Source organism: Macaca nemestrina, chromosome 13 (assembly GCF_043159975.1).
Source record: "Macaca nemestrina isolate mMacNem1 chromosome 13, mMacNem.hap1, whole genome shotgun sequence".
NCBI lineage: Eukaryota > Metazoa > Chordata > Mammalia > Primates > Cercopithecidae > Macaca > Macaca nemestrina.
In genome coordinates this window covers 84,965,422-84,978,863 of record NC_092137.1, presented here as the reverse complement: position 1 = coordinate 84,978,863, position 13,442 = coordinate 84,965,422, and the positions used below count along the sequence as shown (strand labels likewise).

Genomic DNA, 13,442 nt, shown 5'->3' with positions numbered 1-13,442 from the left:
CATTTCTCTCTCACAGTCATTAGTCACCTGAGTTACTTTAGGGCAGTTGGCTACTCAGAATCAGCTCACAGGAATCCAGCTTTCAGCAAGCCACAGCCAAATCCTGCTCTTAGGCTTCTTTGCTGAAGAAGACCATTACCACATCACCACAATCCCACCTACAGAAATTCTGCCCTTTACTTCCTCACCAGGCTCTATTTCCGCCTATAAAATCAAATTTGACTGATTGCTAAGTCCACCTAAACTGTCTTACACAGAGGAATGTTTTATTATTATACATAATATATATGTGTATATGAACACACACACACAATTTGCAAAGATGCAGCAAGCAGCAGAATCCGGGGGTCAAGTGCACCCATTTCTCTCACAAGGCAGTCTTTCTATGAAAGTCTTTGAGATTGTCCTGCTTTTATAGGCTGTCATAATCTCAGCTTTCTCTTTCTCAAAAATTGCAAAGACAGATGAAAAATGCTCAATTTCTGAGACCAACAAGTGTGTCTATCTAATTCACAACTGTAGCCTCAGAATCTGGTAGACAGTAGATGTGAAATACTCCTTGGGTCATGCCCGTAGACTACTAAGTGCTCTATAATAGTCGATGAAGATGATACATTTAAGATTTAATCTAATAAATACATGTAAATTTGTTAAATGACCAAATGAGTCCTGACTGCCTACACTATTGCTTTCTTCTGGATGCTGGCCGAAATGGGAATGAATGTGGTTAGAAGGGAGTGTTAGGTCTTAATTAGATAGTTCCATTGGGAAGCATTCACCCGACTCAAGGCAATGGAGCAGGATGCAAATAGAGGTAGCTAGGCAGGCTTACCATGAAGCCAATCAAGCTTAAGCTTCAAGACTTCTTATTGCCCTTCCAAGACTCTGTGAGGGGCCTTGGTGATTCTGTATTCCCCATCTTGCATTCCTTTAAAAAAATATTTCATTAACACATCCATCACTACCCATAGTTACTCTGTGTGTGTGTGTGTGTGTGTGTGTGTGTGTGTGTGTGGTGTGGTGTGAAGACACTTAAAATATGCTGTCATCAAATTTTAAGTAAACAGCACAGTGTTACTAACTATAGTCACCATGCTGTAGAGTAGATCCCCAGAACTTATTCATCTTATAACTGAAAATTTGTGCTCTTTGATCAACATCTCCCTAATCCCACTACCCTTCACCCCTCAGCCCCTGGTAACCACCATTCCACTCTTTGCTTCAGTGAGTTTGACTTTATTAGATTCCACACATGAGTGAGATCATGTAGTAATTTGTCTTTCTATGCCTGGCTTATTTCACTTAGCACAATGTCTTCCAGGTTCATTCAAGTTGTTGCAATTGGCAGAATTTCCTTCTTTTTAAAGGCTAACTAATATTCCAGAGGGTTTGTGTATACATTCATGCACCGCTTAACAATGGGGAAATGTTCTGAGCAATGTGCCTTTAGGTACATTCATTATGTGAACATCACAGAGCATACTTACACAAACCTAGATGGCATTGCCTACTACATACCTAGGCTCTATGGTATAGCTTATTGCTCCTAAGTTTCAAACCTGTATGGCATGTTAATATGCTGAATACTATAAGCAATAGTATCACAATGGTAAGTATTTATGTATTTAAATACATCTAAACATAGACAAAGTACAGTAAAAGTACAATATACAAGAAAAAATTAGTACACCTGTATTACCATAAATGAAGCTTGCAGGACTGGAAGTTGCTGTGGGTGAGTCAGTGTGTCAGTGAGTGAATAGAGAGTGAATATGAAGGCCTAGCACATTAGTGTACACTACTGTAGAGTTCATAAACATTTTATACTCAGGCTACACTAAATTTATAAGCATTTTTTTCTTCAATAAATTAACCTTAGCTCACTGTAACATTTTAATTTTATAAACATTTAAAGTTTTTAACCATTTGATTCTTTTGTGATACTACTTGGCATAAAACACAAACATATTGTATGGCTGTACAAAAATAATTTCTTTTATTTCTTTGTATCTTTCTTCTATAAGCTTTTTACTATTTAATTTTTTTTTTTTTTTTTAAGTAGAGATGGGGTTTCACCATTTTGTCCAGGCTGTTCTTGAACTCCTGACCTCAGGTGATCCACCTGCCTTGGCCTCCCAAAGTGCTGGGATTACAGGCATGAGCCACCATGCCCGGCCAAAAAATGTTATATTTTTACTTTTTAAATGTTTTTCTTAACAACGAAGAGACAAAACACATATATTAGCCTAGACCTGCGTAGGGTCAGGATCATCAATGTGACTGTCTTCGGTCTCCATATCTTGTCCCATTAGAAGACGTTCAGGAACAATAACACACGTGGAATTGTCATCTCCTAAGATAACAATGCCTTTGTCTGGATACCTCCTGAAGGACCTGCCTGAGGCTCTTCTTGAAGCGGTGTCACTCTTTTCAGAAATATGTCCATAGTGGCTTGCTTGGTTTAGTTCTTTTTTTCATTGTAGATTTGCTTCTAAGCATATAATGCACCATGAACATTCCTCTCTATTAATGAAAACCCTTCAGTGTGAGGGTCCATGCTTTCAAAGTTTTTAAGGAGCTTGTTGAGGTCTGCAAAAGCTTCTGCTAAACCATTCACTGTGAATTTTCTTGGGGGTTCGTCTTTTTCTTCTCCCACAATTTCCTTTTCCTTGTTTCTTCTTTAACTATGTGTTCCTGCTCCATTATAATATTATGTGGTTTGTCATTGATCAAGATGTTATGTGGCTCACGACTATACCAAAATTTTTTATCCATTTATCTGTTGAAGGACACTTAAGTTGTTTCCATATCTTGGCTATTGAGATCAATGCTGCAATAAACATGAAGATATATTACAGATATCTCTTTGAGATACTGATTTCATTTCCTTTCGATATTTAGGCAAAAGTGTATAACCCAAAGTGAGGTGGCTGGATTGCATAGTAGCTCTATTTTTAATTTTGGAGGAACACCCATGCTGTTTTCCATAATAGTCGAATTTACATTGCCAATAGTGTGCAAGGGTTCCCTTTTCTCCACACCATCACCAACCTTTGTTATGTTTTTTCTCTTTAGTAATAGCCATTCTAAGAGGTGTGAGGTGATATCTCATCGTGGTTTTGATTTGAATTTTCCTAGTGATTAGTGATGTTGAGCATCTTTCCATATAACTGTTGGCTACTTGTATGTCTTCTTTGAAAAATTGTCTATTCAGTTTTTTTTTCCCATTTTTTAATTGGGCTATTTGATTTTTGCACTGAATTGTGTGGGTACCTTATATATTTTGGATTTTAATCAAACCTTTATCATATACATGGTTTGAAAATGCTTTCTCCCATTTTGTAAGTTGCCCTTTTATTTTCATTGTTTTCTTTGTTGTGCAGAAACTTTTTAGTTTGGTGTAGTCCCACTTGGTAAACATTTTTGCTTCTGTTGCCTATGCTTTTAGTGTCATGTCTACATAATCATTGCCAAGATCATTGTGAAGGAGTTTTCTAGTTTTCTTTTAGGAGAAACTGTAAAACTCCTAAAAGAAACTTTAATGCATTTTGATGTAATATAAGGCTCCAATTTCATTCTTTTGCATGTGGCTATCCAGATTTCCCAACATCATTTATTGAAGATGCTATTCTTTCCCTATTGTGTACTTTTGAAGACTTTCAGGATTAGTTGACTGTATATGAGAAGATATATTTCTGGGTTCCTATTCTGTTCCATTAGCCTATATGTCTATTTTTATGCCAGTGCTATGCTGTTTTGATAACTATACCTTTGTAATATAGTTTGAAATCCCAGCCAGTATCATGCTGCTATGATAACTATACCTTTGAAATATAGTTTGAAATCAGTGTGATGACTCCATCTTAGTTCCTTTTTCTTTTTTTCTTTTTGAGACAGGGTCTCCCTCTGTCACCCAGGCTGGATTGCAGCAGTGTGATCACAGCTCACTGCAGTCTCTGACTTCCTAGGCTTCCACAGTCTCACTAATGACTGTGAGAGAGAAGTGGGTCAGCCCTCATTTAAAAAAAAAAAAATTCTTTTAGAGGGGGACATATCCTCAACTGTTATCATTTATTTACTTACTGCATAAAAGTAAAGTGTAGGTTAATTTGAGTTCAGGTTGAAGATTCAACGGATTGGAATGCCCCTGCAATGAGGGCAGGTTGAAGAGTTGATAGGTTTAAATACCTTGGACAAAGAATATGAATCATTTAAAATCTTCCAACCTCAGCCTCCTGAGTAGCTGGGACTACAGGTGCATGCCACCATGCCCAGCTAATTTTTGTATTTTTTGTAGAAATGGGGTTTCAAAATGTTGCCCAGCCTGGTCTTGAGCTCTTAGGCTCAAGCAATCCACCCGCCTTGGCCTCCCAAAGTACTGGGATTACATGCGTAGGCCACTGTGCCCAATCCCATCTTAGTTCTTTTTGCTCAATATTGCTTTGGTTATTAGGGGTCCTTTGTAGTTTCATACAAATTTTAGGATTGTTTTACTATTAATGTGAAAAATGTCATTGGAATTTTAATAGGTATTACATTGAATCAGTCTATAGATTGCTTTGGGAGACATGGACATTTTCACAATATTAATTCTTTCAATTCATGCACACAGGATATTGTTCTATTTATTTGTGTCTTCTTCAATTTTAATTTAATTTAATTTTTTTAGAGACGAGGTCCCACTATGTTACCCAGGCTGGTCTTGAACTCCTGGGCCCAAGCAATCTTCTTATGGCCTCCCAAAGTGCTGGGATTACAGGCGTGAGTCACTGTGCCTAGCCTCTTCAGTTTCTTTCCTGAATGCCTTACAGTTATGAGTGTTCAGATCTTTTACCTTATTAGTTACATTTATTTCTAAGTATTTTATTTTTTTTGATGTTGCTGTAAATGAGCTTGTTTTCTTAATTTTGGGGGGATTGTTCATTATTAATATAGAGAAATGCTACTGATTTTTGCATGCTGATTTTGTATCCTGCAACTTTACTGAATTTGTTTATTAGCTCTAACAGTTTTTTGTGGAGTATTTGGGGTTTTCTATACATAAGATAATGTCATCTGCAAACAGACAATATAACTTCTTTTTAAATTTGGGTACTTTTTTTAATCCTTTGGGTATATACCCAGTAATGGGATGGCTGGGTCATATGGTACTTCTAGTTCTAGATCCTTGAGGAATCGCCATACTGTTTTCCATAATGGTTGAACTAGTTTACAATCCCACCAACAGTGCAAAAGTGTTCCTATTTCTCCACAGCCTCTCCAGCACCTGTTGTTTCCTGACTTTTTAATGATTGCCATTCTAACTGGTATGAGATGGTATCTCATTGTGGTTTTGATTTGCATTTCTCTGATGGCCAGTGATGATGAGCATTTTTTCATGTGTCTGTTGGCTGTATGAATGTCCTCTTTTGAGAAATGTCTGTTCATATCCTTTGTCCACTTTTTGATGGGGTTGTTTGTTTGTTTGTTTGTTTTCTTGTAAATTTGTTTGAGTTCTTTGTAGGTTCTGGAAATTAGCCCTTTGTCAGATGAGTAGATTGCAAAAATTTTCTCCCATTCTGTAGGTTACCTGTTCACTCTGATGGTAGTTTCTTTTGCTGTGCAGAAGCTCTTTAGTTTAATTAGATCTCATTTGTCAATTTTGGCTTTTGTTGCTGTTGCTTTTGTTGTTTTAGACATGAAGTCCTTGCCCATGCCTGTGTCCTGAATGGTATTACCTAGGTTTTCTTCTAGGGTTTTTATGGTATTAGGTCCAACATTTAAGCCTCTAATCCATCTTGAATTAATTTTTGTATAAGGAGTAAGGAAAGGATCCAGTTTCAGCTTTCTGCTTATGGCTAGCCAATTTTCCCAGCACCATTTATTAAATAGGGAATCCTTTCCCCATTTCTTGTTTTTCTCAGGTTTATCAAAGATCAGATGGCTGTAGATGTGTGGTATTATTTCTGAGGACTCTGTTCTGTTCCATTGGTCTATATCTCTGTTTTGGTACCAGTACCATGCTGTTTTGGTTACTGTAGCCTTGTAGTATAGTTTGAAGTCAGGTAGTGTGATGCCTCCAGCTTTGTTCTTTTGACTTAGGATTGTAAATCATGCGGCTATAAAGACACATGCACACGGATGTTTATTGCGGCACTATTCACAATAGCAAAGACTTGGAATCAACCCAAATGTCCATCAGTGACAGACTGGATTAAGAAAATGTGGCACATATACACCATGGAATACTATGCAGCCATAAAAAAGGATGAGTTTGTGTCCTTTGTAGGGACATGGATGCAGCTGGAAACCATCATTCTCAGCAAACTATCGCAAGAACAGAAAACCAAACACCTCATGTTCTCACTCATAGGTGGGAACTGAACAATGAGATCACTTGGACTCAGGAAGGGGAACATCACACACCGGGGCCTATCACAGGGAGGGGGAGGGAGGAGGGATTGCATTGGGAGTTATACCTGATATAAATGACGAGTTGATGGGTGCTGACGAGTTGATGGGTGCAGCACAGCAACATGGCACAAGTATACATATGTAACAAACCTGCACGTTATGCACATGTACCCTAGAACTTAAAGTATAATAAAAAAAAATTGGGGTACTTTTTTTTTTTCATTTTCTTGCCTGTTTGCCCCAGCAAGGACTTCTTGTACTTATTGTAGTATGTTGAATAGAAGAGTCAAGAGTAGGCACACGTCTTATTTATGATCTTAGAGGAAAAGCTTTTAGCTTTTTTTTTTTTTTTTTTTTTTGCAGTTTTCCACTGGGATACCTCACATGTTATTCTCTTTGATTCCTCAGCCTACGTACACTATTAGACTGGTGAGTTTCTTCCCAGCCACTCTTTAGGTCTTTTCAGATCCTCCAAATCTATATTTTGACCCTCTCCCTGCCCTTACTAATTTTCTTTCAGAGTAGCAGCCTGCTCATTTCTACTCTACCAATTATCATACATATTTGGCCTAGAGTTAGATATGGTTTGGCTCTGTGTCCCCACCCAAATCTTACCTGGAATTGTAATCCCCATGTGTCAGGAGGGGGCCTGGTGGGAGGTGATTGGATCATGGGGGTGGATTTCTCCCTTGTTGTTCTCATGATAGTGAATGAGTTCTTCTGAGATCTGATTGGTTAAAAGTGTGCGGCATTTTCCCCTTCTCTCTCTCTCCTGATTTGCCATGGTAAATTATGCTTGCTTCCTGTTCGCCTTCTGCCAAGATTGTAAATTTCCTGAGGCCTCCTACCTGTGCTTCCTCTACAGTCTGTGGAACTGTGAGTCAATTAAACCTATTTTCTTCATAAATTACCCAGTCTCAGGTAGTACTTAATAGCAGTGTGAGAACAGACTAATACAGAGTTATATGCCTCCTTATCTGTTTAATATCTATCTCTCCCATAAGCTGTAAGGTTGGTGAAAGTAGAGATAACCTGTTTTATTTACCCACATTGGCCATGGTAGACTCAGTGCCTGGCACATAGTATGTGCATATTGAATATCTAATGAATAAATGAACAGATACTTCCATGGCACTGAGCGAAATCACATTGCATTATGGTTTAGTTTGCTTTTGTTTATTTTGCATGTTTTTACCTTATTATTTTTTTCATTATACATTCCTGCTCTTAGAAGGTAGGAACCATGTGTTTTTTTTATCATTTGTGTCAGACATATAGATAAATGCTTAAAGATGTAACAATTTAAAAAACCCTCTTATGCTCTCCCATATTGCAGTACATATGCTGTGATTTTGCCAATTATTTGCTCTGAGGTATCTAGGACCTACTTGGGCATGGATGGTTTATTTTCCACTTTAGTAGCTGAGCTAGGGAAAGAATATATGAGCTCCTGCTACTCTTGGTATTTTCTTCCCTGTCCTTGTTGGTGAGGAAGCAAGAAATTCACGTTTATTTTGTTGGTAGCTCTAAACAGCATGTAATACACTGAAGCTGTGATCCTCAGATTATGCATAGGAGACTCCTGAGGAAGCTTCCAACACCTGGGCCTCACACCAGTGTGATTACAGCATGATCTAGGTGGTGGGTCCACCACTGAGGTGTTTTGAATTCTCCCAGGTGATTCTAATGTGCAGCCAGGAATGAGACGATTGCCTTGGAGAAACAAACATGGCTGTGGCATCTTCTGGAGATGTTTTTGTAGAGTCGCTGCTGAAACTGGTCTAATTTTTCTGTTACAAACTCAAGTAGAGAAGCTTTGCTCCCAGGCTATGATCCATTTTTGTAATACACAAATGTGGAAGGAATAACCCCCCAAAGTCCCTGTGGCTTGCAGAACTTTGAAAGAGAAGTAGAGCTTTGGGGCCTGGAGTTTCTCCTTTGATTCCCCATACTCTTGCTCTAGTCAGCAGAGCAGGCAGGATTAAATGAGGTCTGCAGCCTGTGGGGCTAAGGTGGTTTGGAACTTGATTATTTGGGGAGTCAGAATATTTACAATGGAATTGTCACCAGGTGAAACAGAAGTGACATTTATCTAGCCTTAGGCCTTTCAAGCTAGGATTCTAGGTTGTCGTTCAATTTGCAGTCAGAAGGCCTAGGTTCGATTCTCAATACTTACCATATGTGTGATTCTGGGCAAGTCACTTAACTCTCTGAGCCTCAAAATCTTTATTTGCCAAATGGGAAGAATGGTATCTGCGTCACTAGATTTTCTTGTGATGATTAAATGAATAATGTTTGTAAAATGACTGTACTGAGTACATAGCAAATTCTCAACAAATGGTATCTGCTGGTAATAATAAAAGCAAATACACGCTCTCTGAATACTTTACATGGCTAGGTTGTAGAGTCTGTGACAGCAGGAATAATTTTATTGGTGTTTCTATACCCAACCCCTGCTGTATATCCTAATAACATGTGTGGAACTGAATTGTTTCTTAAACATTGTTTTGTAATGGATGTAAAAAGTGTTTAGATCAAGCTTCTCCAATTTTCAGCCTGTGGTGGCTTTGAATGCGGCCCAACACAAATTTGTAAACTTTTTAAAAACATTTTGAGGGTTTTTTATGTGATTTTTTTTTTTTTAAGCTCATCAGCTATCATTCTGACCCAGGACAATTCTTCTTCTTCCAATGTGGCCCAGGGAAGCCTTTAAAGATTGGACACCCCTTGTTTAGATGAAGCGTTCCTATGCATTGGCATTATGTGAATCCAACCAGTCTGTTTTATAAAGTTAGGCAAATCTTTCTAATTAGAAGGTATACCTTAATTTTGCCTGGTAGAAGGCAAGTGTGATGCATATAGGGTTGTCTTCACAAAATAAACTTCCCATGACTTTCTTGATTACATAGACATTTGGAGTCTTTGTGATGACTTTAGCTTTAAGTCTCTGGCTAAGGACAGCCTATGTGTGGCTGTTGAGTCAATGATTTTCACCTGGCTGAACATTAAGTCACCTGAGAAGCTTTTAAAAATCCTGACGTCCAGGCTGCAGATTCTTTGAGGATGAGACTCAGATATGTGTCTAACTGAATGGTAGGGGCTGCAAATCTGAATACAATGCTGCATTTCCTAGATTCCCTTATGTTTTGGTTTTACAAATGACCCAGCTTTCTTCTAGCTGATACGCTCATGCAAGATTAGAAGAAGGAAGTGAACATTGTGAGGCAAATATAGTTGTGGAGGTACTTTAAAAAAATTCTATAGCATCTGTAGCAGAGGGCCTAGTGTCTGGTCTCAGCTTTGTGGGTATTGAGAAGCAAATATTAATATTTAATTTCTGATAAGGATCACGCCAGAAGTAAGCAATTTTGGAGATAATTGGTGGCTTCTTGATCCCAGCTTCCTGATCACAGCACAGGCAGCAGTTGTCTAGGTGGGCAAGTTCTGCATTGTTCTGAGAGTCACTCCTGGGAGCTCAGCTCAATTATGCTAGTTTTTTTTATAAGTCACCTAATAGTAAATTCTAAGTTCCTTTATACTAAAACTTGCCAGAATGAGTTCTGCTGTGTGCCGTGAACCTGGAGTAATCACTGCTAGAAGTGATTATAGGCAACAAACATTCAGGGGTGGGAATCTGGGGTGGATTCCGTGGCTTAGCTGGGTTTGAAGGCTCCTGGGTTCCAGTAACTGGTAGAAGAGGGGCTACTGGTAGATCATGACCAGGAGAAACAAAACTTTAAGTTACATAAGTTCCAGGGTAATCTGGAAAAAGTGTCTATTGGACTCATGGCTCTCATGGACTGAGTGACTATATAGTTGGAGTAGCAATACCTGGACCATGGGGGTGTGCTGGCTACTTAGAACAGCATTTGAAAACTTAAAAAGACTTGGAGTTTCAAATTTTTATTTTAAGATTTAGTCAGAGAACTAGTGAGTTTCTTCTGCCCTAAAATAATCTCTTATCCCTTGTTGTTGCAGAGTTTGTATAATCAAAATCATCTGCAGTGTCTGTTGTGTGTGTATTAGGGGAGGGAGTTGGGGGGTATATTAATTACAACACAGTTGGAGCTCACAGCCTCACCAGATCACCTATGAAAATTGATTGTTTATGAGAAGGAGTAGGAACCTAAAATTGGGAATTACCACATTTGGGAGGATTTGGAGAACCCCGAATCTCTCAATCCTACTGAGTCTCCCTTGTACCAGAAGCCTGTTTCTTATATCTTGGGCTCTGCAAATGCCCTCTTTCACCATGCAGACACATGCCCTTGCGACAGGGAAGGTGGCATGGACACAGGGAGGGAGGTGCTTCCATTCTGCTGCTGCCAATTATGGCAGAGGCAGTGTGCTACTGAACCAGCATTTGTGGTGCAGCTCCCTGATTCCTTGGCTTGCTTTCTGATGTGACAGAGGCTCTCTCGGAGGGTAAGTTCTGATGGGTAGTTTTAAAAGTTGTTCTTGAAATCTCAACCTTGAGCCTGCTCTTTTCGCATTTCTGCCAGCCACCTAATTACACAAAATCATTTTTTTTTTTCCGTTTCAAATAGCTAGAGTAGATTCTGTCTTCTGCAACTGAACCCAGATACAGAAGGATAACAAATTAATTCATTATCAGCTTTTAACATTCCAGCTCAGATTACATGATTAAAGTCCTTTAAGGGCCTTAAAGGATCCATTTTCTAGCCCCTAGAGAAACAGCTTCTCACAGCCATAAGAGAAAGGTGGATACGTTCTGCTTGAATCCCACCAGGGATAAGTTTTTTAGGCAACTTATTCCATTTTGAACAAATTCCAACTATTAAAGAAATTAGACTTGTCTGAAACCTATTTGTAACTTGAGCCCATTGATTTAAATTTCATGTTAGCACATTGCTTTAGCTTTCTGCTTAGCTAAAAACTCAAATTTCTCCACCTGATCCTTGTGTAACATGGTTCCCAGATTCCTTAACGCTGTGTACAAACTAGAGACAGAGGTGAGGGGGAGAGAAGAGTTAGTTATTCTTGGTGGGGATTGTGTAAGTTGTCTGCATGTGCAGAATGTGCTGGTATAAATCTTTACACAGAAAAGCAAAGCCAAAAGAGGCTGGTTGAAGTATGTAATTGAAAACCTTCTTATTTAAAAACAGTCCTGGTACCAGCTCATGTTTATTTCTATGTTTCCAGCCTCCCTGGAACATTTTCTTCTCACAATAATTTATCCTTCAACTACCTGTTCATCTTTGTGTGTAAATGAATAATTCTTGGGTCATATACTATGATGATAGCATGAATTTTATTTTATCCGAGTTGTCACCCATACTGAAAAAGAGACAGGAAAGGGGAATAAAAATTAAAAGCAAATCTTAAGAGGGGATTAAACCACATTCCCGTTATTTTTATTTCTCAAACTATCACTATCATCAAAAATAGTTGTTCATATGTTTATTTTCTGTCTTCCTCTATCAGAATGTAAATTCTAAGAGGGTAAATACTTTGTTTTAATCTTCATTGTATCCTTGAAGCCTGGTCCATTTTGTCCTCTGTTTAAACAGCGTAGATTCTAAATATATATACACATATACATATATATATCAATATCAATATCAATTTAGTGGATGAATGAATGTTTGCAGACACAATGATGAAAAGAAGGAGGTAAAGGAGCAGAAGGGAGATTGTGTTAGTTTTCTACTGTGGCAATAACAAATTACCACAAATGTAGTCACTTAAAACAACACCTATTATCTTACAGTTTGCATAGGTCAGGAATCTGGGCACTACTTGACTAGTCCTTCTGCAGGGGTCTCCCCAGACTGTGTTCTCATCTGGAGGCTCATCTGAGAAAATATCCACTTCTGAGCTCACTCAGGTTGTTGGCAGGAGTCATTTCCTTGCAGTGTGACTGAAGGCCTCAGCTTCTTAACCTGTTACTGACTGGAGGCTATTTTCTGCCACGTGGTCCTCCCACAGGCAAGTCACACATGGCTGTTTGCGTATTCTAGTAGGCTAAGACAGTCTTCTATAGTGTAACATAATCAAGAAAGTGACATCCTGTCACCTTGGCAGTATTTTGTTGTTGAGAAGCAAGGCACAGATTCTGCCCCAACTCAAGGGAGGGGATTGTACAAGGGTGTGACTTGCTGTGGGCACCTTAGGGCATATCTGCCATAGGAATTAAGGAAGGAATATAAATGATCGGGGAGTGAGAGACGTGGCATTTTGTTTTTCAAGCATTTCTTCTTCTTATGAAATTTATCCTCCATTTCAAAATCAGAATATCCTACAGCTCACAGATTCAGGTTAGGGAGCCCCCAGTCCTAGGCAGTTTAGAAATTCTCAAGGTCTGGAATTGGTGGCTTGCTTAATGATTCACATTGTTTGGAATCTCTCTCTGGATTTTATTTTCTCTCTGGTGAAGAAGAAATTTCAAGGAGAGAGTTAGATGGGACTCGGGTCCCTTACTTCTTAAGAAGTAGAAGAGTCTTTGTTAACAAGACGGGTAAAAAAATTTTTCTTTTTTCAAGATGGGTAAAATTTTAATCTGAGAACTTACAGAATCCAGCAGGCTTGCCTGCAAAACCCGTGGGTATATAGCTAAAAGGGTAGATTATATATACATATTCGAGAATCACAAGAAAAACAACAGAACAGATTGACTATGCTTGTATCAGAGGAACCTGTGAAAGACCTAACATATTCAGTTGAATCTAAGACATCATCAGTTGTTAGGCACGCTGTCATTTATATGCCACTAAGGAATAAAAAGCAAAGTGCTGGAAATTTAACAATGACAAGTCACTGGTTAGAAGACACATCACTATTTTAGACATATTAGTACAAAAAATGTGTGTCTTAGAATTGAAGACTACAGTTGGGTTTTCAGAGCAAATGTATCTAGAATTGGTATTGCCATGAGGAAGCCCTGATTCTCAGCTAAGTTGAGGTCTAGAAGACCTAGAAATATGACACTTATTACTCTGCTGTCACTAGAAAAATAAAACATTAGAGATGGCAATGTCTTCAGGACCAGCCTCCCTCCTAGGGAAGGGACAGATGGTCTTCCAGCCTCT

General features: G+C 38.6%; 1 long non-coding RNA gene across 1 annotated transcript in view; it reads left to right on the top strand.

Annotated features, from left to right (window-relative positions):
- The first annotated feature begins 6,718 nt into the window (after window positions 1-6,718).
- The window catches only part of LOC105465359 (uncharacterized), a 103,694-nt gene continuing 96,970 nt past the window's right edge, over window positions 6,719-13,442 (top strand). Inside the window, exon 1 of the long non-coding RNA XR_011611954.1 lies at window positions 6,719-7,269. This is a non-coding gene — a long non-coding RNA (uncharacterized lncRNA). The remainder of the gene's footprint in view (window positions 7,270-13,442) is intronic.